Below are 24,963 nucleotides of genomic sequence, written 5' to 3' on the forward strand. Positions count from 1 at the left end.
AGCTCTCAGAAGCTCCTGGTGAGCTCACAGCCAGTCAGAAGGATAAAGGGCAGCGCCCTGGGCTTCCTGCAGCCCACTTACCTCTTAGCCTCTGTCTCCTTTGTCTCCTTTGTCTCTTCAACCACTGCAACTCCCCTGGCCAACTCCTGTTTGCTCCCCCTGTTTGCTCGCTCTGTTCGCTCGCTCTCTGGGAGCTTGCCTGCTTCTGTAGTCCCTGGACCAGCTGGAGCAGCTTGCTCTGCTCTGCTCTGCTCAGCTGGGAGGCGGGAAACAGACTGAAGCTTCCCGCCCAGTCAGCTGCTGGGAGCACTCAGGCCACACCCCTCCAATTCAGTTGGAGCTCTCAGAAGCTCCTGGTGAGCTCACAGCCAGTCAGGAGGATAAAGGGCGGCCCCCTGGGCTTCCTGCAGCCCACTTACCCCTTAGCCTCTGTCTCCTTGGTCTCCTTGGTCTCCTCAACCCCTGCAACTCCCCTGGCCAACTCCTGCTTGCTCCCCCCTGCCGTCATCTCGCCCTTGGGCCCCATCTGCACCCCGAGGAAGATGATACTCACCTGCCGCCCGAGGAGGTCGCAGTCTGCTGCTGAGCGCGCGAACACCTGGAAGGGCGACAGCAGGGGCTCCTTTTCACCCACGGGCTCTCCGAATAGTTCCGGATGCAGACAGGCCTCGCCGATGCTGGCCGTGGCCGCCCCTCCCTTCGGCGCGGGCGGGTCTCGCTGCCTGCCCTCGGATCCGCGCGCGGGCGCCGTCCGCCGGCCCGCAGCGGCGCTGCGTGGAAGGGCGGCGCGGGCTCGCAAATACCTGCGGGAGGCTGCGCGGGCTCGGGAGGGGCCGGAGCGCAGTGCTTTGCCTGGCGAGGCTCTCCGGTTCGGTCCCGGGCCTGCCTGGGTAGGGCGAAGAAAGACTCCCGCGGAAACCCCGGAGAGCGGCTGCCGGTCAGTGTCAGCAGCGCTGGGCTAGATGGCCAGGGGCCCGAGGCCCAGCCGCCCGGCTCCCTGTGGTCGCTTACGCTCCGCGCAGCCCGCTCGTGCCTTTGCGAATGGAACACATTTTGCGAAGACTCGCTATGTTTCTAGTCCTTGTGGTGCCCGAGAAGAAGCCCGATCCCCTGTGCTGAATACACACCTCCACGGGTGGAGAAGAGCGGAGCAGGCGAAGAAGCGGCTCCTCCGCGCCGCAAGGGGGGCCCCTCGGGGCGGGGCGCCTCTGTCGCCGGGGGCTTTTCAGGAGCCAGATGCTCCGTGCAAGGACGACGCTGGTCCACTGCTGCAACGAGGGGAAGGGGGGAATGCGCGTTGTGCTCCGCGCTCCAGCCATCGGGCTCGGCCGCGGAGGGGCGGGAAGGAGGAGAGCGCCTGAGCCAGCCCCCCCGCTTTAATTGGGCCTGATCCTGCTCGCGGAGCCTCCCCATCTCCCCAGGTGCCCGATCCTGCCCCTGCCCTGCCCTGCCCTGTCCTGCTCTGCTCCTGCGATCTGCACGGTGAGTGGTAGGGGTGCGCCCCGGCCCCGGCCCCGGCCCCGGCCCCAGAAGAAACAGCCGGGCGGGAGAGCGCCCAAGGGATTGCTACCCAATGGAGCCGGGATGCAAATGCCCCCCGCCCCCAAGCGTCAAGGGAGAGGGGAGGAAAGGCGTCAGCTCAGATTCTGCCTCGGAAGAACGGCGTCCGATTCCCCCCCCCGGGGGGGGGGTGCCTTTGCCCAGCCAGCCTACAGAACCTTGGTCTATCCTACCCCCCCCCCCTTTCTTTCATCCATTTCCAGCCGAGCAGAGACTCCATGCCAGGCATGTGCCCTGTTCACCTAATTAGGACGGCGCCAGGGATGTTGCGGGGGATGATAGGCGATGCAGAGAGGGACTTATTGGGGGGGGGGGTGTTCCGGTAAGTGTCTTCGGCATGATTTCTTTTCCCCAGTTCCTGTAAAAGAGGGTGCGATGTGAAGTGTAATAACTGCTCTCAGTATGCCACACCTTTTTATTTATTTATTTATGTATTTGTATTGTTATTATTTATTATTATTTAAGAATATATTTAAGAGCCAGTGTGGTGTAGTGGCGAGAGTGCTGGACTGGGAGCCGGGAGATCCGGGTTCTAGTCCCCACTCGGCCATGGAAGCTCACTGGGTGACTTTGGGCCAGTCACAGACTCTCAGCCCAACCCACCTCACAGGGTTGCTGTTGTGAGGATAAAATGGAGAGGAGGAGGATAATGTAAGCCGCCTTGGGTTCCTTGCAAGAGGAAAAAAGGCGGGGTATAAATGCAATAATAAAAAAATAAATAAAATATATACTGATCTTGTTTATAGAAGGTCTTTGCCCAAGAGGAAAAAGACATCCATGCCCAGTCCACAAAACTAGTTGTGTGGGGAGGTGATGTACCAAGCCCAATCCTAGGCATGTTTAGACAGAAATAAGTCCTACAACTGTCAGCATTCCCCAGCCAGCTTGTTGTAGGACTGATTTCTGTGTAAACATACATAGGACTGCGCCCTTAAAGAATCTTCCCCCCTCCGAAAATAGGCACCTTTTGAAGGACAGGAACCCCCACCCCACTTCTTCAGAACTGATACACGTTGTAGTAGCCATCTAGTTTTACAGACCTGCAGAATAAGCCTCTTACCCCTCCCCTCCCATCTCTAGAACAGAACCCCCCTTTCTGCCCACTGCATAGAGCTCTCTTTGAATAGACTCTCCCATGCAGCCAGTGCTGCTGGAACATAATTCCCTCACCCCACCCCTGCTTTCAACCCCATTAAAAAAAGAAATTCTTCTGTAATTTCCCCCTCCCCGCCATGGAACACTAGCTATGCCAAATGTGCAGCCACAGCCCCATAAATACTGGGCCCTTTCCCAGCTCCATCAGACCGTAGAGAAACCCCACTCCCAGGTTTCATAGGAGAGAGATGAAACCCACTCAAATGGGACTGGAACGTGCACTGCGAGTCCAGATAGTTTTCCAAATCCATCACCATTTCTTCCTTCTCCCCACTTCAGTGCACACTTCTATAAAACAGTAGAATCCTAGAGCTGGAAGGAGCCATTTCGGCCATTGACCATGCTGGCTGGGGCATGCTGGGAGTTGTAGAACTTTTTTCTGTCTAAACATGCATAGGATTGCACCCTTAGGTGCTTCTTAACACTGTAATCCATGCATGATACATAGCTGGTAACCTAGTCACCTATTGTGAGTAAAAAAAAACCCTGCTAGGTGACCAAGCTGTAAAGCTCTTATAAATTAGAAGAGAACAAGCTCTTTCTTTTCTTCATAGGCTGTCAGTGAACTACTCATGATGAACATAGGAACAGGTGGGCAAGCAGGCTTATAAAAGCTGCCTTGTAAACAGACACTTGCCTGGTCACCAGTGGTGAGTTGGAAACATTTCCAGACAACTAGCAAGAGAAACTTTGCAAGTGTTTGTGCTTATTGGGGAGCGACTGTAGTTTGGTGGTCGAGTATATGCTTTGCATAGAAGAGGCCCTTGGTTAAATCCCTGGCAGCTCCCCGTAAGAGGGTCAGGTAGCAGAAGACTGAAAAGACCTCCGCTAGTGTCCCACTTGCACTCTTTTTCTGAGCTCATAACTTTTCTGGACTTACCACCAGGAAGATTACAAGCAGAATTGCCCTCCACTGTGTGAATTTGTGTTTTGGGGAGAAGCAGGGATGAGAGACAAAGTTTGTTGCAGACTAAAGTATATGATCTCATGAGTGTGGTGAAAGACAGACGTGTGTGGAGGAGAAGACATTTGAGTCACTCTTGGCCTTTTTATTAGCTACAGCTGACACATGAACATGTTTTTTTCAGATTGCAAGTCTGTGGGAATAACTGTAGGCGGGAGAGGTGTAGAACTTGTATGGAGCAGGGTGATTGCTTTGAAACCAAATCAACTTCCCTCAAAAAGGATGTGTAACTTCTCCTCCAGTTTCGAGTCCCAGCACAAAATGACTGGGGGGGGGGGGGCAGATTTTTTCAAAATCCATTTTTCCTCATTTATTCTGGGTGTTTTTTCCCCAGACTTTTGCATCTCTACAATTCATTCAAACTTAACATCCAAACTTCGGGTTTTTAAGGATTTTTTTCTCCCTTCAATTTCATGAGGGCTTGTTCTCTTTTCAAAATGACCCTTAAACTCCATGGCTTGTGATTCCAGCCAAGCTGGTTTCTAGATCATTATGCTTCTTCTGATTCATTTGCCCTCCTTGTTTTCTTCTGTCCTCTTAGAATACCTCTGTATTCCTCGTAAACATGAGTGAAGCTCAGGCCAGCTCTGGGAAGGTGGCTCTTTTCTGCCAGGAAATACCAGGAGGCCTCACCTACCGCATCCCAGCGCTGCTGTACCTGCCCTCCGAGTCCACTTTCCTGGCATTTGCAGAGGAGCGCTCAACGCCCAGAGATGTAGATGCCAAGTTCCTGGTGATGAGACGAGGGCGGAAGGAAGGAGCCTCTGTCCAGGTGACTCGGTGAGGGGTGGGGAAGTAGCTGTGCTATTCTTGATTTTGTGTTGATTTACAGTCAGGGCCAGAAATATTGGAACAAGGATAACTGTTTTGGCAGTTGGCCTCTGTGCACCACCACATTGAAGTTGAAAGGGAACACACCCAGATGGGAGCGAAGTCAGGACTTTCAGCTGTAATTCAAGGGGTGTGACAAAAGTGGGGCACTAACCATTCAGGAAGGACAGCCAGTGGCATACACACACACCCATCGTTGGTGGCTCATAAGTAATGGAACAAACCAACATCATTTCAAACTTCAGGATCGCCTTTAATACCTGGATGAAAATCCTTTGCAGTCAATGACTGCCTGAAGTCTGGAACCCACGGACATGACCCAATGCTGAGTTTCCTCCCTCGAGATGCTTTGCCAGGCCTTTACTGCAGCTGCCTTCAGCTGCTGCTTGTTTGTGGGTCTTTCTGCCTTCAGTCTTGTCTTCAGTAAGTGAAAAGCATGCTCTATTGGGTTGAGATCAGGTGACTGACTTGGCCAGTGAAGAACAGCCCACTTCTTTGCCTGGAGAAACTCTTGGGTAGCCTTTGCTGTATGTTTTGGGCCATTATCCATCTGCAATATGAAGCGGTGTCCTATCAGTTTGGCAGCATTTGGCTGAATCTGAGCAGAAAGTATAGCCCTATACACTTCAGAATTCATCTTGCTGCTTTTATCAGCAGTCAGGTCATCAGTAAACACCAGTGACTCGGTTCCATTGGCAGCCATACATGCCCATGCCATAACACTGCCTCCACCATGTTTGACAGATGAGGTGGTATGCTTTGGATCATGAGCTGTTCCTTTCCTTCTCCATACTTTTCTCTTCCCATCATTCTGGTACAAGTTAATCTTGGTTTCATCAGTCCAAAGAATCATATTCCAGAACTGGGCAGGCTTTTTTAGGTGTTTGCTGGCAAAGGCTAATCTGGCCTTTCGGTTCTTGAGCGTTACCAGCAGTTTGCACCTTGTTGTGAAGCCTCTGTATTTACATTCATAAAGCCGTCTCTTGACTGTAGATGTTGACAATGACATGCCTACCTCCACAAGAGCGTTCTTGACCTGGCTGGATGCTGTGAAAGGGTTCCTCTTCACCATGAGCAAAATTCTGCGGTCATCCACTTTAGTTGTCTTCCGTGGTCTTCCAGGCCTTTTGCTGTTGCTGAGCTTGCCAGTTGATTCCTTCTTTTTCAGGATGTTCCAAACTGTTGTATTGGCCACTCCCACTGTTTTTGCTATCTCTCTGATGGGTTTATTTTGTTTCCTCAACCTAATGATGGCCTCCTTCACTCGCATGGACACCTCTTTGGGCCTCACGTTGGGAGTTCCAGTGAATAGCTACCAAATGCAAATGTAACACTCAGAACCACCTCCAGGCCTTTTACCTGCTTGATTGCACCCAGGAAACAGGCCACACCTGGCCATGCAGCTGCTTGTCAGCCATTCGTTCCATTACTTATGAGCCACCAATGATGGGTGTGTTTCCTTGCCAAAACAGTTATCCTTGTTCCAATATTTCTGGCCCTGACTGTATTCTGCCTCCTCTGCAACATTTGAGCTGGATTCCGACAACAAAAATATTGTTATGCGAGGAGTCTGGGTTGGCAAGAAACTAGCCAAGAAACTAAATAAAATAAATCTAGCCAAGAAATGAAATAAACTAGTAAGGAACTAGCCAAAAAAGAGATCTTGGAGTCATGGTGAATAGTTATCTTGACCCATTTTGGCCTGGTTCCTAGCCAGGTTACAGAACAGATTGTTTAGATGCCCTGGCTGACAGATTATATTTTTCTTAAACTCGACAGGGGCAACTCTGCTCTGCAGGCTTCTCTCAGCCTTACAGTGGCATCTCAAACCGTAGATCATAGAATCATAGAATTGTAGGGTTGAAAGGGGCCTCCAAGGCTATCGAGTCCAACTCCCTGCTCAATGCAGGAATCCAAGTCAGAGCATCCCTGACAGATGGCTGTCCAGCTTCATCTTGAATGCCTCCAGTGTGGGAGAGCCCACCACCTCCCTAGGGAATTGGTTCCATTCTTGTATTGCTCTTAAAGTCAGGAAGTTTTTCCTGATGTTCAGCTTCCTGTCACTTGAGCCCATTATTCCGTGTCCTGCACTCTGGGATGATGGAGAAGAGATGTTGGCCTTCCTCTCTGTGACAGCCTTTCAAGTACTTGAAGAGCGCTATCCTGTCTCCCCTCAGCCTTCTCTTCTCAAGAGAAGAGCTAAACATGCCCAGTTCTTTCAGTCTCTCTTCATAGGGCTTTGTTTCATACTGTTCACTTCACACAGGCTCCAGTTTCCTGTTGGCTGACTGGCCCCAACCCCTTCTGTCTGATCACATGCAGAAGGTGATTCTTCGAGCTGCTGCTTTTGCCCCTGGGAACTGGACTTTTGAGTTCCGCAGGGATTGTGCCCAACTTGCTCAATGCCTACAGGAAGCTGCTGCCAGAGGGATCTGCCAGCCACACCTGGCTCTGCATTTCTCAACATTCAGCAGCTCTTTCCTAAATCTGTGGGGAAACCAGGGCCAGATTTAACAGGTTGGAGGCAATGCCAGAAAAGCCACCTAAGGTCTTGGAGGGCCTAGAATTTTGCATGATGATTAAAGATGTGATTTCTCCACCAAAGCAGGTTCAGAGTCTGGGAGTTGTTTTTGACCCAGCCCTGCTTTTTAATGAAGAGGTTGCTACGGTACAAAGGACAACTTTTGCCAGTTCACCTTGTTGTGCTGGTGCTGCTCTTTCTGCCCAGAGAGGACCTTGAAACTCTAACCTAAGTGCCACAGCCCAAGATGCACATGCCAGAGGCATCTGGGGAGGGATACCGTGTATAGGTGTTTCTATGCAAATGCTGGATGCCTCTGCGCCAAAATGGGAGAGCTGGAGTGCTTGATTTTGAAGGAAAGCCTGGATATAATGGGCATTACAGAAACCTGGAGGAGCAGAGAGAACCAGTGGGATACAGTCATCTCTGGATATAAACTCCATAGGAAGGAGGTGGAAGGGCGTACCGGGGAGGTGTTGCCCTGTGCGTCACAGAGGGCATAGTATCGAGCGGACTAGAACACCTAGAAGGGGCAGGCTCTTCCACAGAAGCCCTGTGGGTGACAATACCAGGCTCCAAAACTAATTTAATGCTGGGAACATGCTATCATCCCCCAGACCAGAATGCTCAGAGTGACCTTGAGATGGAAAACTAAATCAGGGAGGCCTCCAAACAAGGGAGTGTTGTAATAATGGGTGACTTCAGTTATCCCCACACACACACACACACACACACTGATGGGAGAAATGCACATTCCAGCCATAACAAAGAGGTTAAATTTCTCAATGCCCTAAACGATGGTGCCTTAGAACAGTTAGTCATGGAACCAACCAGAGGGGAGGTGACCCTGGATTTAATCTTAAATGGTGTTGCCCAGGACCTAGTATGAGATGTGAATGTTGCAAAACCAATTGGAAGCAGACACCACAGTGCTATCAGATTTAATATATATTTAAGTGGGAAATTGCCAAGTACAACATAGTCACATTTGACTTCAAAAGAGGAAACTTCTCCAAAATGAGGGAACTGGTAAAAAGGAAGTTGAAAGGGGAGCCAAGAGGATTCAGTCCCTTCAGAATGCTTGGAGGTTACTCAAAACCACAATAATAGAAGCCCAGCTAGAATGTGTATCACAGGTTAGGAAAGGTAGCACCAAGCCTAAGAGGTCACCGGCATGGTTAACAAGCAGCATCAAGGAAACTATTAGAGAAAAACGGGCTTCCTTCAGAAAATGGAAGTCTTGCCCAAAGGAGGAAAACAAAAGGGAGCACAAGTTTGCATGAAGGAGATTGAAGCAGACAATAAGAGATGCAAAAAAACATTTTGAGGAGCATATCACTAATGATATCAAGGCCAACAATAAAGAATTCTTTAATTATATCAGAAGCAGGAAACCAGCTAGGGAGGCAGTTGGACTGTTAGATGACAATGGAGTTAAAGGAGTACTAAAGGAGGGCAAGGAGATTGCGGAGAAGCTGAACAAATTCTTTTAATCTGTCTTCACTGCAGAAAATATAGGACAGATACTTGTGCTTGAATGGATGTTTTCAGGAAGGAAGTCTGAGGACCTGAAGCAACTAGGGTGACAAAAGTTCTCAGCCATACTGAAAAATTGAAAGCTAATAAATCACTGTGTCCAGATGGCATCCATCCTAGAGTCCTAAATAATTGAAATTCAAACAAAAATATGCAACATGTCCCTAAGATCAGCTTCTGTACCAGAGGACTGGAGATTGGCCAATGAAACGCCAATTTTTAAAAAGGGATCCAGGAGGGATCTGGGAAATTACAGGCCAGCTAGCTTAATGTGTGTTCCAATAAATTGGTTGAAGGCACTATTAAAGATAAAATTTGTAAGCATATAGAAGGACAAGCCCTGCTGAAAAAGAATCAACACGGCTTCCGCAAAGGTAAGTCCTGTCTCACTAAACTTTTAGGGCACAATCCTATGCAGGATTTTGACAAAAGTCCCTCATCAAAGACTCCTGAGCAAAATTAGTAGTCATGGAATCCGAGGACAGGTCCCCTTAGGGATCAGTAACTGGTTAAAGAACAGAAAACAGAGAGCAGGAATAAAACTTAAATTCTCCCAGTGGAGGGAAGTATATAGTGGGGTCCCACAGGGACCATGCTCTTCACCTTGTTCATAAATGATCTGGAATTAGGAGTGAGCAGTGAAGTGGCCAAGTTTGCAGATGACACCAAATTATTTAGTGTGGTTAAAACGAAAAGGGATTGTGAAGAGCTCCAAAAGGAGAATGGGCATTTAAATGGCAAATGTAAGCAAGTGTAAAATGATGCACGTTGGGGCAAAAAATCCCAACTTCAAGTATAGCCTGATGGGATCTGAGCTAGCAGTGACCGACCAGGAGAGACATCTTGGGGTTGTGGTGGACAGCTCGATGAAGATGTCAACTCAGTATGCGACTGCTGTAAAAAAAGGCACATTCCACGTCAGGCATAATTAGAAAAGGAATTGAGAATAAAACTGCCAATATCATACTCCCCCTATACAAATCTGTGGTGCGACCAAACTTGGAATACTGTGTACAGTTCTGGTCACCACATCTAAAAAAGACATTGTAGAGCTGGAAAAAGTGCAGAAAATGATCAAGGGAGGCTCGGAGCCTTCTCAGCGGTGACCCCCAATTTATGGAATCATCTGCTTGACAAGGCCTGCCTGGTGCCAACATTGTCATCTTTTTGGTGCCAGGTTAAACCTTCCTGCTTCTCTCAGAGTTCCTCTTCATTAAAGAAAAAATCTGGAGCCCCATGGATATTGTGGATATAGCAGTACACCGCATGGTTTATTCAAACCCAATTAAAAGAGGTTTACATTGTGACACCTTGCTGACAACGTTGTCTAATTGACCTGCAAACTTCCATGAGTGGCCAGTCACAAGCGTGCACTAAATAGTATGTGTAGAGATGCTCTCAGGCATTTGGCAGTATATAAGAACAAGCTGGGTTTCGAAGAGGCAGAGGAACTAGAGATCAAATCGCCAACATTCGCTGCATCATGGAGAAAGCAATAGAATTCCAGAAAAACGTCTATTTCTGCTTCATTGACTACGCTAAAGCCTTTGATTGTGTGGATCACAACAAACTGTGGCAAATTCTTAAAGTGATGGGAGTACCAGACCACCTTACCTGTCTCCTGAGAAACCTGTACGAGGGTCAAGAAGCAACAGTAAGAACCAGACATGGAACAACCGATTGGTTCCAAATTGGGAAAGGAGTACGACAAGGCTGCATATTGTCACCCTGCTTATTTAACTTATATGCAGAGTACATCATGAGAAATGCCGGGTTGGATGAATCAGAGGTCGGAATTAAGATTGCTGGGAGAATTATCAACAACCTCTGATATGCAGACGATACCACCCTAATGGCAGAAAGCGAAGAGGATCTAAAGAGCCTCTTGTTGAGGGTGAAAGAGGAGAGTGCAAAAGCTGGTTTGAAACTCAACATTAAAAAAACGAAGATCATGTCATCTGGCCCCATCACTTCCTGGCATATAGAAGGGGAAGAAATGGAAGCAGTGACAGATTTGACTTTCTTGGGCTCCAAGATCACCGCAGACGGTGACTGTAGCCATGAAATTAAAAGACGCTTGCTCCTTGGGAGGAAAGCTATGGCCAACCTAGACAGCATAGTAAGAAGCAGAGACATCACCTTGCCGACAAAGGTCCGTCTAATCAAAGCTATGGTTTTCCCAGTAGTAATGTATGGCTGTGAGAGCTGGACTATAAGGAAGGCTGAGCGCGGAAGAATTGATGCTTTCGAACTGTGGTGCTGGAGAAGACTCTTACGAGTCCCCTGGACTGCAAGGAGGTCCAATCAGTCCATCCTAAAGGAAATCAACCCTGAGTGCTCATTGGAAGGACAGATAATGAAGCTGAAGCTCCAATATTTTGGCCACCTAATGCGAAGAGAAAACTCCCTGGAAAAGACCCTGATGCTGGGAAAGACTGAAGGCAAAAGGAGAAGGGGACGGCAGAGGATGAGATGGCTAGATAGCATCACGGATGCAATGAATATGAACTTGAGCACGCTCCGGGAGAGAGCGCAGGACAGGAAGGCCTGGCGTGCTATGGTCCATGGGGTCATGAAGAGTCGGACACGACTGAACGACTGAACAACAACAACAACAAGTCCCTTTGATTGTCTCCAGCTCATTGTTTTAAATTGTTTTAGATATATGTCACTGTTGTGTGCGCCATTTGTTCTCTGTCATTATGTGAATGGTTTTATGAGTCGGACACGACTGAACGACTGTACAACAACAACATAATGTCTTTTAATGGGTTTTTTTTTTTAACTTTTGTGAACTGCCCAGAGAGCTTTGGCTATGGGCCAGTATAGAAATACAATAAATGAAGAAAGGAAAGGGGCTGGAACAACTCCCCTATGAGGAAAGGTTACAGCAGCTGGGATTCTTTAGCTTAGAAAAAAGGGGGGACAGGAATAAGGGCGGACATGATAGTGATATATGAAATTATGCATGGCATGGAAGAAGTGTATAGAGAGTGGACATTTTTCTCCCTCTCCCATATCACCTCCTGAAGCTGTTGGAATTCACTTCCAGAAGAGGTAGTGATGGCCACCAATTTAGATGGCTTTAAAAGGGGATTAGACAAATTCATGGAGGAGAAGGCTATCGATGGCTACTAGACTTGAGGGCTATGTGCTACCTCCAGTACCAGAGGCAATGAGCCTATGTACACCACTTGCTGGGGAACATGGGCGGGAGGGTACTGTGGCACTCATGTCCTGCTTGTGGTTTCCTGATCGACAGCTGGTTGGCCGCTATTTGAACAGAACAGGACTAGATGGACCCTTGGTCTGATCCAGCAGGGCTCTTACGTTCTTAATCTGTGCTTTTATAACCTCCAGGCTTGGCTGCTGTAACGTGCTGTGTATGGGGCTGCCTTTAGGACAATGTGGAAGCTTCATCTAATGCAAAATGCTTCTACAACACCTCCTTGGGGCTTTTTAGTTTAGAAAAAAAGCAAATAAGGGGGGATATGACGTATAAAATTATGGATGGTTGGAGTGGACAAAGTGGATAGAGAAACAGCTTTCTCTGTCTCCTGTAATATTAGAATCTGGGATTATCCAGTGAAACTGACTAGTGGGAGATTAAGGGGAGGCAAAAGGAAGTACTTCTTCACACAGTGCGTTGTTAATTTATGGATTTGTTGCTGCAAGATGTTGTCATGGCCACTGGCTTAGATGTCTTTGAAGAGGGGAATTGGACAAATAGCTAAATGGGGAGGCTGCCTTTGTACCCCGTTTGTGAGCTTTCCAGAGGCATCTGGCTGGCCACAGTTGGGAATGGAGTCCTGCAATAGGTGGGACCTTGGTCTGATCCACCAAGGTTCTTCTTTTCTTATAAAATGCAATTATGCCCTAGTTTATTACAGCAATTACAAAGGAGGATTATACTTGAAGGTTTCTGGGATCGGGCCTGTGTGCTTGCCATTATTTTGTTTTTTACTTATTTAAAATATTTCTTGGCCACCTTTCAGGGCGGAACCCCTGCCAAGGTGGCATACAACAATAAAACACATAAAACTGATACAGTCCCCTGACTTATATTCCCTCCCCTGACTTGGTGTCGTGGCCACGGTGTGAGTAAAGTACTGGAGACTGCCTAGATATTTGGGCCCTTGGACTGAGACCTGTGGCACTTCCAGAATTCCTTCTGTGTAGGAAAGGATGCGCATGCTGTGTGCAGCTCTTTGTGTGTGATTCCGGCTGAACATCAGGAGAAACTTCCTGACTGTTAGAGCAACACGACAATGGAACCCATTCCCTAGGGAGGCGATGGGCTCTCCCACACTGGAGGCGTTCAAGATGAGGCTGGACAGCCATCTGCCAGGGATGCTCTGATTTGGATTCCTGCATTGAGCAGGGGGTTGGACTCGATGGCTTTGTTGACCTCTTCTAACCCTACTTTTCTATAATTCTATGATAACTGCACATGTAGGTTCTTGCCACAGCATGTGTAATACCTCCAGTTTCTGTACTCAAGATGAGGAGAGGCAGATTGCAGTCACTCAAGAGGCAATCAGATACAGATGTGACAATTGTATGCCATGTGCATACTTGCCAGAAACCAGGTGTAATTAACCACACAGGTTGCATGTTATTTCCTCCACAAAAAGGACTGTCTAATGGTTGCAAACCACAGAGTCATGCACCACCTTTTAATGACTAATTATCACATTGTGTGTGTGTGTGTGTATATATACCTGCCATCTGAGAATTATGCTTTATATGCATCTGAAGTGAACTCTAGTCCACAAAAGCTTATACCATAATAAATTTTGTCTGTCTTCAAGGTGCCACAGCAAAAACAAGAATCACCTGGCTATCCTCTGGAATCTGTAATATGTGAAACTGTTAAGATGCATCTTAAAGTTACTTAAATGTGGAACAAATTCTCATTTCCATTGGGAAGATATAAATGCCTCTGACACTTGGGCTTAACCCTGGTGTGATGGGATTGCTTCCTTGTGAGGATTGCTGGGGAGCAAATGTTCCAGAATTGGGGCCATGTTTCCCATGATGCATTCCTCTGGCCAAGCTCTCCTGGGTAATAGCTATCTCATGACTTACTTTATCAATATGACTACCAGGGCCGGCCTTAGGGGTGGGTGAGCTGGGGGGTCGCCTGGGGAGCGGGGCGGGGCGGGGTGCCAAGCTGAGCTCACTGGCTGTGTTTTTTAATGTACTGTCTGCAGTGAGCTTGGGTGGCAAAAAAGCAAGTGTCTGTAACCTTTCTTTCAAGGATCTACAGGTTGTTTGGGTACTAACTGCAAAAATGATCTTCCTTCAATTAATTTGAAAGTATGTTTCTTTTTCATTTTCCACTCTGATGTCATTTGTGCTAGGTAAAAATCAGTGGAACACAGCTTTATTTGAGGCAATGCTACCAAGCAGTTACCACTTCAAATACTGGTAAACACTATAAGCACTATATAAATAATAAAAAAGCTGTACGTGGTAAGCCGGGTACCTTTTTTATTTATAACTTTTCTTTATTATTTTTAAAGATAAAATAATGGATATTGTAAAAGAAAGAATGCTTACCAAAAGATAGGAACTGCTACAAAACAAAAAAATATTATAAGTAAAAGCCGTAACACTTCTGCTGTGTGGCATCATGCGCGGCCACTGCTCAGGGCGCGGCTTTTCGACCTTTGGCTTGTGCAAACTGTGGCCCAGCAGCTGAGCAATCAAGGTTTTGAGCAATGTCATTCTGGATGGACATCACACCAGCACCAGGCCCATAAATCCTCTGGGTGGCCCTGCAAGACTGACCATGGGGGGGGCACCAAAGGCACTCCTCGCCCAGGTCACTTTTTCTCCTAGGGCCGCCCTGATGACCACAGTCATGCTGTTCTTGTTTTGCCAGAACAGTTTGGAACTTAAAAGAAGGGCACGCAATCTAGCAGGCACAATAGAAAACGGCAAAGAGGTGGGGAGGGAAGAGGAAAATAAGCACATTTGGATATTCTGTAATTCTCGCAAAATTGTTACAATGACAAGGCAGAAAGGCCACTGGGGTGGAGGTGGGGGAGTTCTGGGACAGAGGAGCCAATCTGCAGCTGGCCTCCTTGTCTCAGCTCAACTCGGTAAGTTGCCATGATGGTAAAATGGTGCAGGGTAGATTTGCTCTCTGCTGTAGAGAACCCAATTGGTTAACATGATCCTTCTCTGTTCTAGTGGGGCCCACAGGAGTCTCTGGTCACAGCTGTACTGCCCAGCCACCGCACCATGAACCCTTGCCCAGTATATGACCAGAAGAGCGGCACCGTTTTCTTGTTCTTTATCTGCGTGGAGACGCGAGTCACAGAAAGCCAGCAGATCAGGAAAGGGAGGAACGCAGCCAGGCTGTGCCACGTCATTAGCCAAGATGGCGGCCGCACATGGAGCCAGACCACAGACCTGACCGAGAAGGTGATTGGAGACAACTTGAAAGACTGGGCCACCTTTGCTGTGGGGCCAGGCCACGGGGTGCAGTTGAGCTCCGGGCGCTTGGTGGTACCGGCGTACGCCTTTTACATCCACAGGCGTTGCTTTGGGCACCCAGTCAGCTGCAAGAGTAAAGCTCATTGCTTCACTTTCTACAGCGATGATGGTGGGCGGAACTGGAATCAGGGCTGGCTCCTCAAGACCTTGCAGGCGTCAGAGTGCCAGGTCGCTGAGGTGCATGGCCAGGGCAATAGCCAAGTGTTATATTGCAGCGCACGCAGTCCTCATGGGTTCCGGGTCGAAGCCTTCAGCAAGGACAACGGGGACAGGTTTGAAGAAGCTTTCTTGTCCAAGGACTTGGTTGAGTCACCAAGTGGCTGCCAGGGAAGCGTAGTGAGTTTCCCCCCACTGCTGGAGCTGGGCGTTCATCCCTCCTTGGCCTCCCGGAAGAGCACCACATCATGGCTGATTTTCTCCCATCCCACATGCAGACACAACCGTATGGATCTGGGCATCTACCTGAATATCTCCCCACTGGAACAGAACTCCTGGAAAGCCCCCCGACTGCTGTACAAAGGGCCCAGCGCCTACTCAGACCTGGCTGTATGCAAGGAAGGGAAGTCACTGGTATTTGGTTGCTTGTTTGAGTGTGGGGTGTTCAATCCATATGAAGAAATTGCCTTCCAACTATTCTCCGATGTTGAGCTCCGGAAGAGCCTGAGGGAAGGCTGGTCTTGAGCTGCTTCTCCCTCAGAGTTGCAGCTGCCCCCAATTACACTCCAGGATGGCAAACCATTCAACATCACAGTAATTCAAGTCTATGCCCCAACCACTGAGGCCGAAGAAGCTGAGGTTGATCGGTTCTATGAAGACCTACGACACCTTCTAGAACTAACACCAAAAAAAGATGTCCTCTTCATCATAGGGGATTGGAATGCTAAAGTCGGAAGTCAAGAAATCACCGGGATAACAGGCAGGCATGGCCTTGGTGTACAAAATGAAGCAGGACAGAAGCTAATAGAGTTTTGCCAAGAGAACATGCTGATCATAGCAAACACTCTTTTCCAACAGCACAAGAGGCGACTCTACACATGGACGTCACCAGATGGTCAATATCGAAATCACATTGATTATGTCCTTTGCAGCCAAAGATGGAGAAGCTCCATACAGTCAGTAAAAACAAGACCTGGAGCTGACTGTGGCTCAGATCATGAGCTGCTTCTTGCAAAATTTCGGCTTAAATTGAAGAACGTCGGGAAAACCACTAAACCGTTCAGGTATGACCTAAATCATATCCCTGATGAATATACAGTGGAGGTGAGGAATAGATTTCAGGGATTAGACCTGATAGACAGAGTGCTTGAGGAACTATGGACGGAGGTCCGTAACGTTGTTCAGGAGGCAGCAACGAAATCCGTCCCAAAGAAAAAGAAATGCAAGAAAGCAAAGTGGCTGTCTGATGAAGCTTTACAAGTAGCTCACGAAAGAAGGCAAGCGAAAAGCAAGGGAGAAAGGGGAAGATATACCCAACTGAATGCTGAGTTCCAGAGAATAGCAAGGAGAGACAAGAAGGCCTTCTTAAATGAACAATGCAAAGAAATTGAGGAAAACAACAGAATGGGAAAGACTAGAGATCTCTTCAAGAAAATTGGAGATCTCAAGGGAACGTTTTGTGCAAAGACGGGCATGATAAAGGACAAAGAAGGCAGGGACCTAACAGAAGCAGATGAGATTAAGAAGAGGTGGCAAGAATACACAGAAGAACTATACAGGAAAGATCTGAATGTCCCTGATAGCCATGATAGTGCGGTCACTGAACTTGAGCTGGACATCCTAGAGAGTGAAGTCAAGTGGGCCTTAGGAAGCATTAGTAACAACAAAGCTAGCAGAGATGACAGTATTCCAGCCGAGCTATTTAAAATCCTAAAAGATGATGCTGTTAAAGTGCTGCATTCAATATGCCAACAAATCTGGAACACTCAACAGTGGCCACAAGACTGGAAAAGGTCAGTTTACATTCCAATTCCAAAGAAGGGCAACGCCAAAGAGTGTTCAAACTACCGCACAATTGCGCTCATTTCACATGCCAGCAAGGTGATGCTCCAAATCCTACAAGCTAGGCTTCAGCAGTATGCGAACCGAGAACTACCGGAAGTACAAGCTGGGTTTCGAAGAGGCAGAGGAACTAGAGATCAAATCGCCAACATTCGCTGCATCATGGAGAAAGCAATAGAATTCCAGAAAAATGTCTATTTCTGCTTCATTGACTACGCTAAAGCCTTTGATTGTGTGGATCACAACAAACTGTGGCAAATTCTTAAAGTGATGGGAGTACCAGACCACCTTACCTGTCTCCTGAGAAACCTGTACGAGGGTCAAGAAGCAACAGTAAGAACCAGACATGGAACAACCGATTGGTTCCAAATTGGGAAAGGAGTACGACAAGGCTGCATATTGTCACCCTGCTTATTTAACTTATATGCAGAGTACATCATGAGAAATGCCGGGTTGGATGAATCAGAGGTCGGAATTAAGATTGCTGGGAGAATTATCAACAACCTCTGATATGCAGACGATACCACCCTAATGGCAGAAAGCAAAGAGGATCTAAAGAGCCTCTTGTTGAGGGTGAAAGAGGAGAGTGCAAAAGCTGGTTTGAAACTCAACATTAAAAAAACGAAGATCATGTCATCTGGCCCCATCACTTCCTGGCATCTAGAAGGGGAAGAAATGGAAGCAGTGACAGATTTGACTTTCTTGGGCTCCAAGATCACCGCAGACGGTGACTGTAGCCATGAAATTAAAAGACGCTTGCTCCTTGGGAGGAAAGCTATGGCAAACCTAGACAGCATAGTAAGAAGCAGAGACATCACCTTGCCGACAAAGGTCCGTCTAATCAAAGCTATGGTTTTCCCAGTAGTAATGTATGGCTGTGAGAGCTGGACTATAAGGAAGGCTGAGCGCGGAAGAATTGATGCTTTCGAACTGTGGTGCTGGAGAAGACTCTTACGAGTCCCCTGGACTGCAAGGAGGTCCAATCAGCCCATCCTAAAGGAAATCAACCCTGAGTGCTCATTGGAAGGACAGATAATGAAGCTGAAGCTCCAATATTTTGGCCACCTAATGCAAAGAGAAAACTCCCTGGAAAAGACCCTGATGCTGGGAAAGACTGAAGGCAAAAGGAGAAGGGGACGGCAGAGGATGAGATGGCTAGATAGCATCACTGATGCAATGAATATGAACTTGAGCACGCTCCGGGAGAGAGCGCAGGACAGGAAGGTCTGGCATGCTATGGTCCATGGGGTCACGAAGAGTCGGACACGACTGAACGACTGAACAACAACAATGTTATTTCTATACCACCCCATAGCTAAAGGTCTCTGGGTGGCTCACAACAATTAAACACCATTAAAAATACATTATACAAAGTACTCCAGCCTGCAGGAGGCTTTGGGGGTGTGGGGGGGGGGGCAACCTGGCCCACAGGGACAAAGGAGCTCCTGGCCCCTGGTCTGCGACAGCTTGTTTACTTATTGCTTGATTTATACTCCACCTTTCTACCAGGAAGTGGTGCGCAAGGCACCTACCAAAGCCTCGCATTAAGATAAAACATGATAAAAACAATCATAAAACCAATGCACTTGAAACACAATTAAAGATGCAACAGAAACCAAAACCAGCACCCAACCCAACGGACCAGCTTACATGTCAAAAACCTGCTTGACTAAAAAAGAATTTGCCTGCCAGTGGAAGGACAGCAGGGAGGAAGCCAACCTAGCTTCCCTCAGCAGGGAGTTCCAAAGCGTGGGAGCAGCCCCTGAGAAGGCCCTCTTTCCCCTCGCCATCAGATGCTGCCCTGATGGTGGTGGTACTGAGAGAAGGGCCTTCCCTGAACATCTAAAAACCCAGGCAGGCTCGTATGGGACTAGAACGGTGTGCATTTATCACATTGGCTTCTCCGCTGCTTTCCACATCCTGAACTTCAAAGATGAAAGTTTCTAAAAGTTGAAAGGAAAAGCTGGCCAGCAAGTCGCTCATTCTTGGTGAAAGGAGTTGGAGGCCAGCTAAGTAGGACTTTAGGGATCAGAGCGTTGACTTCAGTGCCCTGCTCAATTTTGCTGTTCCCTGTCCCCATCAATGTTATCCTGGTAACCTCTTCCTACTTATTTCCTTTTGCCATACACAGGGCTGGAAACCTTCTGGGCACCAGAAAATGCCATGCTGTGGCCATCTTTCCCCAAACTCCAGCCCTTTCTATTCTTTAAGGCATCAGATTTTTAGCTAAGTAGCCGTCTAGATTTCTTTCTTGGGGCAGGGGGCTGTACAGGACCACACATGGAGGTCTAAGTGCTCCATCCTTATGCCAAAACCATTACATAGGAATGGCTTGTTTATCTGATTTGTTGTTGTTGTTGTTCAGTCGTTCAGTCGTGTCCGACTCTTCGTGACCCCATGGACCATAGCACGCCAGGCCTTCCTGTCCTGTGCTCTCTCCCGGAGCGTGCTCAAGTTCATATTCATTGCATCCGTGATGCTATCTAGCCATCTCATCCTCTGCCGTCCCCTTCTCCTTTTGCCTTCAGTCTTTCCCAGCATCAGGGTCTTTTCCAGGGAGTTTTCTCTTCGCATTTGGTGGCCAAAATATTGGAGCTTCAGCTTCATTATCTGTCCTTCCAATGAGCAGTCAGGGTTGATTTCCTTTAGGATGGACTGATTGGACCTCCTTGCAGTCCAGGGGACTCGTAAGAGTCTTCTCCAGCACCACAGTTCGAAAGCATCAATTCTTCGGCGCTCAGCCTTCCTTAGAGTCCAGCTCTCACAGCCATACATTACTACTGGGAAAACCATAGCTTTGATTAGACGGACCTTTGTCGGCAAGGTGATGTCTCTGCTTCTTACTATGCTGTCTAGGTTGGCCATAGCTTTCCTCCCAAGGAGCAAGCGTCTTTTAATTTCATGGCTACAGTCACCATCTGCGGTGATCTTGGAGCCCAAGAAAGTAAAATCTGTCACTGCTTCCATTTCTTCCCCTTCTATATGCCAGGAAGTGATAGGGCCAGATGACATGATCTTAGTTTTTTTAATGTTGAGTTTCAAACCAGCTTTTGCACTCTCCTCTTTCACCCTCAACAAGAGGCTCTTGAGATCCTCTTCGCTTTCTGCCATTAGGGTGGTATCGTCTGCATATCGGAGGTTGTTGATAATTCTCCCGGCAATCTTAATTCCGACCTCTGATTCATCCAATCCGGCATTTCTCATGATGTACTCTGCATATAAGTTAAATAAGCAGGGTGACAATATGCAGCCTTGTCGTACTCCTTTCCCAATTTTGAACCAATCGGTTGTTCCATGTCTGGTTCTTACTGTTGCTTCTTGACCCTCGTACAGGTTTCTCAGGAGACAGGTAAGGTGGTCTGGTACTCCCATCACTTTAAGAATTTGCCACAGTTTGTTGTGATCCACACAATCAAAGGCTTTAGCGTAGTCAATGAAGCAGAAATAGACGTTTTTCTGGAATTCTCTTGCTTTCTCCATGATGCAGCGAATGTTGGCGATTTGATCTCTAGTTCCTCTGCCTCTTCGAAACCCAGCTTGTACTTCCGGTAGTTCTCGGTTCGCATACTGCTGAAGCCTAGCTTGTAGGATTTGGAGCATCACCTTGCTGGCATGTGAAATGAGCGCAATTGTGCGGTAGTTTGAACACTCTTTGGCGTTGCCCTTCTTTGGAATTGGAATGTAAACTGACCTTTTCCAGTCTTGTGGCCACTGTTGAGTGTTCCAGATTTGTTGGCATATTGAGTGCAGCACTTTAACAGCATCATCTTTTAGGATTTTAAATAGCTCAGCTGGGAGACTGTCATCTCCGCTAGCTTTGTTGTTACTAATGCTTCCTAAGGCCCACTTGACTTCACTCTCGAGGATGTCCGGCTCAAGTTCAGTGACCGCACTATCATGGCTATCAGGGACATTCAGATCTTTCCTGTATAGTTCTTCTGTGTATTCTTGCCACCTCTTCTTAATCTCATCTGCTTCTGTTAGGTCCCTGCCTTCTTTGTCCTTTATCATGCCCGTCTTTGCACAAAACGTTCCCTTGAGATCTCCAATTTTCTTGAAGAGATCTCTAGTCTTTCCCATTCTGTTGTTTTCCTCGATTTCTTTGCATTGTTCATTTAAGAAGGCCTTCTTGTCTCTCCTTGCTATTCTCTGGAACTCTGCATTCAGTTGGGTATATCTTCCCCTTTCTCCCTTGCTTTTCGCTTCCCTTCTTTCGTGAGCTACTTGTAAAGCCTCCTCAGACAGCCACTTGGCTTTCTTGCATTTCTTTTTCTTTGGGACGGATTTCGTTGCTGCCTCCTGAACAATGTTACGGACCTCCATCCATAGTTCCTCAGGCACTCTGTCTATCAGGTCTAATCCCTGAAATCTATTCCTCACCTCCACTGTATATTCATCGGGGATATGATTTAGGTCATACCTGAACGGTTTAGTGGTTTTCCCGACGTTCTTCAATTTAAGCCGAAATTTTGCAAGAAGCAGCTCATGATCTGAGCCACAGTCAGCTCCAGGTCTTGTTTTTACTGACTGTATGGAGCTTCTCCATCTTTGGCTGCAAAGGACATAATCAATCTGATTTCGATATTGACCATCTGGTGATGTCCATGTGTAGACCCTGCCTTTCCGCCAGGGAAATGCCACTCAAGGCAGCTGAAAATAACTACTGTTGGTGTCTGCTGGTGTGTGGATGCTACTGCAGTGCTGGAAGCAGCCAACAGAGCTGGAAGCATAATACACATCTACACTATGAACTTAAAGCAATTTCATACCCGGTTTAACTGTCATGGCTCCCTCCCTAAAACAGCCTTCCCCAACTGGGCGCCCTCCAGATGTGTTGGACTACAAATGCCAGCATGCCTACTTGCTGGGAGTCATAGTCCAACATATCTGGAGGGCAGTCGATTGGGGAAGGCTGACCTAGAAAGGGCCTCATCCGCAGGATGCAATAGCATCTCCCTCTGGGGGCTGTTCATGAGAAGCAAGGGGCCTCTCTAGTCCAGCATTCTGTTCCCACCATGGCCGGCAACCAGGTGCCTATGAGGAGCCACAAGCAGGGTAGGAGGATAGCGGCAGCTTCCCAATGGATGGGATTCAGCTGCTGTTCACTTCTGTGTAGTCTTCCAAAAGTAGCAGAGTCCTGGAGTGGACTTTGCGGATCAAATCTGAATGGTCACCGCTTGAACGCCTGCCATGCTCAACTTCCTGCTAGTCCCTGCAAGACCCTACAGCTCTTTGGCCTGATCCCTGCTGCCCTTGCTGTTCACTTTTGCTACAGAAGAACAGGCCTACCCCTTTAGGGACTGAATGGGGCCCCAAACCCCAGCCCTCCCCTCTTGCTTTTCATCCTCTTCCCACCACCCTTTCTTTTTGGTGGAGGGTTTGTGCAGGCAAACCAAAGCTTTCCCCACCCTGCTGCCTTCCAGATGTTTTGGGCTTCAGTTCCCATCAGCCTGTCAGAATCAAGGATGCTGGGAGTTGTAGTCCCAGCTGAGGAAAGCTGTGCTAGTCCACAACTCAACAGACACAGGGTTTCTTTTACAGCGTATACCCGTATTGGAACAATTTGTGAGAGTTAAAACATGTATCTATATGTGAAAAAACATCTTTTGGGTGCTTGTATAAAAAGGAACTATTTTTAAGTAGGAGTACTTTAGAGGGTTGTTTTGACAGAGCATGCTAGTTGTCCTCATGGAACTGGCTTATTTGATTTGTTCAGTGCCCTGTACTATGAGCCCCTCCTGTATTTATCTTGACTTCTATTGGATGCCAGAGGTTGTTTATTTATTACATTTCCATACTGCCCAATAGCTGAAGCTTTCTGAGCGGTTCACAATAATTAAAACCATAAAATACAACACGGTACTGCATAGAAGTTTAAAATGACAGTATAAAATAAAACCAAACTAAAAACTAGCAGCTGTGCAAATATTTAAAATACAATAACAGGTGTAAACAGAAACTGAAAGACTAACATGCATGGGAAAATGAGAAGGTCTTCACCTGGTGCCAAAAAGAGCACAAGGTAGGCACCAGGCGAGCCTCTCTGGGAAGCCCATTTCACAAGCATGGTGTCACAACAGAAAAGTCCCTCTTCGTGGCCACCCACCTCACTCCCCTACGCCATCCCATATACCACTTTTTAGAAATACAAGGTGGAGGGAGCAATCCTACCAGGACAGGTGGCCGCCTCCGAACTCGGAGGTAACTGTCTATCCAACACAGGGTAGGAGAAGTGCTTCAGCTGCCCTGCATTTGTAGCTAGACGGCTGATTTCAGCTGTCTAGCCGTGGGTAGTCGGAGCATGGGAAGCGGTGGCCGGATGACATGTTGGATGTGTTGTACCGGATTTCCAACTTCCCCGCCCTGGCACGCCCCCAGGAACACCCTGTTTTCACCACTCCGCACTCCTCTTCCAAGCACAGAACACAGGGCCATTGTTTTAAGGTCAGTTCCTGGGAACCAACCTATCCTATGGCCATCTAGCCACGACTAGCGGTCATAGGATTGCGGCCTTATTAATTAAAAAACACCTTAAGGAATAGAATTGTAAGCACAAAGATAATCATATCAAAGAACATCTCATAAGTGTGAATATATACATTAATATTTAAGGAAAGGTTCCTCCTGTGCAAGCACCGAGTCATTACTGACCCCTAGAGGGACGCCGCTTGCGCTGGCGTTTTCATGGCAGACTATAGCGGGGTGGTTTGCCATTGCCTTCCCCAGTTGTGACCACCTTTCCCCCAGCGAGCCGGGTACTCATTTTACCGACCTTGGAAGGATGGAAGGCTGAGTCGACCTGAGCCAGCTAGCCGAGACCTGGCTTCCGCTGGGGATTGAACTCAGGTCGTGGGGAGAGTTTCGGTTGCAATACTGCCGCCTACCACTCTGCGCCACACGAGGCTCATTTATTAATATTAAACATTAATATTTAACTTGCATAGAAACCAGACATGAATACCAATTGTCATAAAGTACTTGAGTAGAGCGATAAGCAGCAGGTAGCATTACTTATTAAATAGTCCAAGGTCAAGAAGCCAAGAGTATCAGTCGGAAACCAAGGAAAATAAAACCAGATATAGGGGCATGCTGAAGAATAGTTAGGAGCCATTCTGAGTTTGAGAATAATCAGAGCTGGGTCCAGGAGCTGCCAGGCACGTTTTCTGCCATGCATGAGCATCAGCAATTACTTCCAGCACCTGAACTGGGTTTGAGGCTTGTCCTTTATGCAGAGGCTGATTGAGAAGTAAGGCCAGCTAGGTGGAGCTGCAGACGTCTTCCGCCTGCCCCCTCCCCAAACACTCCCAGGCTGAGGTGGTCTGTGTCATCCTCCCTCCCACGCTGGGGCACACTGAAGTTTTTCTTTCATAGGATTCATCTCTGGGTTTGTAATTATGATATTTTCTTATGCCATTTTATAAACCTTAAATTGGTAAGAAATTGTAACTGTAGATAGATGATGGATGGATGGCTAGAAAATGTCCTTTTCCTGGAACCCCCCATGAATGCCAAGCGGCACTACAAGGCTATTTTCTTCTGGCTGACTGGAGCCCCGGATAGCAGCACTCCCGGGGATGATGCACGGTGAGATGTAGAGTGGAAATAAAAAGATAAAACTCCCTGCCTACTGCTTTAAAGGAGATACCTGGAGGAAGATGGAAGGGAAGGTGTGTGGGGCTAATGGGCGTGGCCACAGAAAGGGCGGGGCTCCAAGGCTATGCTGTGCGCAACACAGAGGTAGCAAAGTGGACCGACACGCGCCACGCAGCGTCCAGGCGGACTTTGAATTTTCGCCCGATGGGAGGCACAAAAGAAGCGCAGCGCGGACTGCAGCGCGCAAGTCAGCAACGCGGAAGCCCTGTCTGCACGCAGGCCAACTGAGTCCTGGATTTGC

General features: G+C 47.8%; 1 pseudogene across 1 annotated transcript; it reads left to right on the forward strand.

Moving 5' to 3' along the window:
* The first annotated feature begins 418 nt into the window (after positions 1-418).
* On the forward strand, positions 419-24,319 carry LOC146349275 (sialidase-3-like; annotated as a pseudogene). Its single transcript, XR_014789353.1, has 4 exons — positions 419-1,482; positions 4,221-4,451; positions 14,766-16,187; positions 24,302-24,319. The product of XR_014789353.1 is annotated as a sialidase-3-like (transcript).
* Positions 24,320-24,963: the final 644 nt, after the last annotated feature.

This window comes from Heloderma suspectum, chromosome 3 (assembly GCF_057233095.1).
Source record: "Heloderma suspectum isolate Gila_16-S chromosome 3, 16-S_ref, whole genome shotgun sequence".
Classification (NCBI taxonomy): domain Eukaryota; kingdom Metazoa; phylum Chordata; class Lepidosauria; order Squamata; family Helodermatidae; genus Heloderma; species Heloderma suspectum.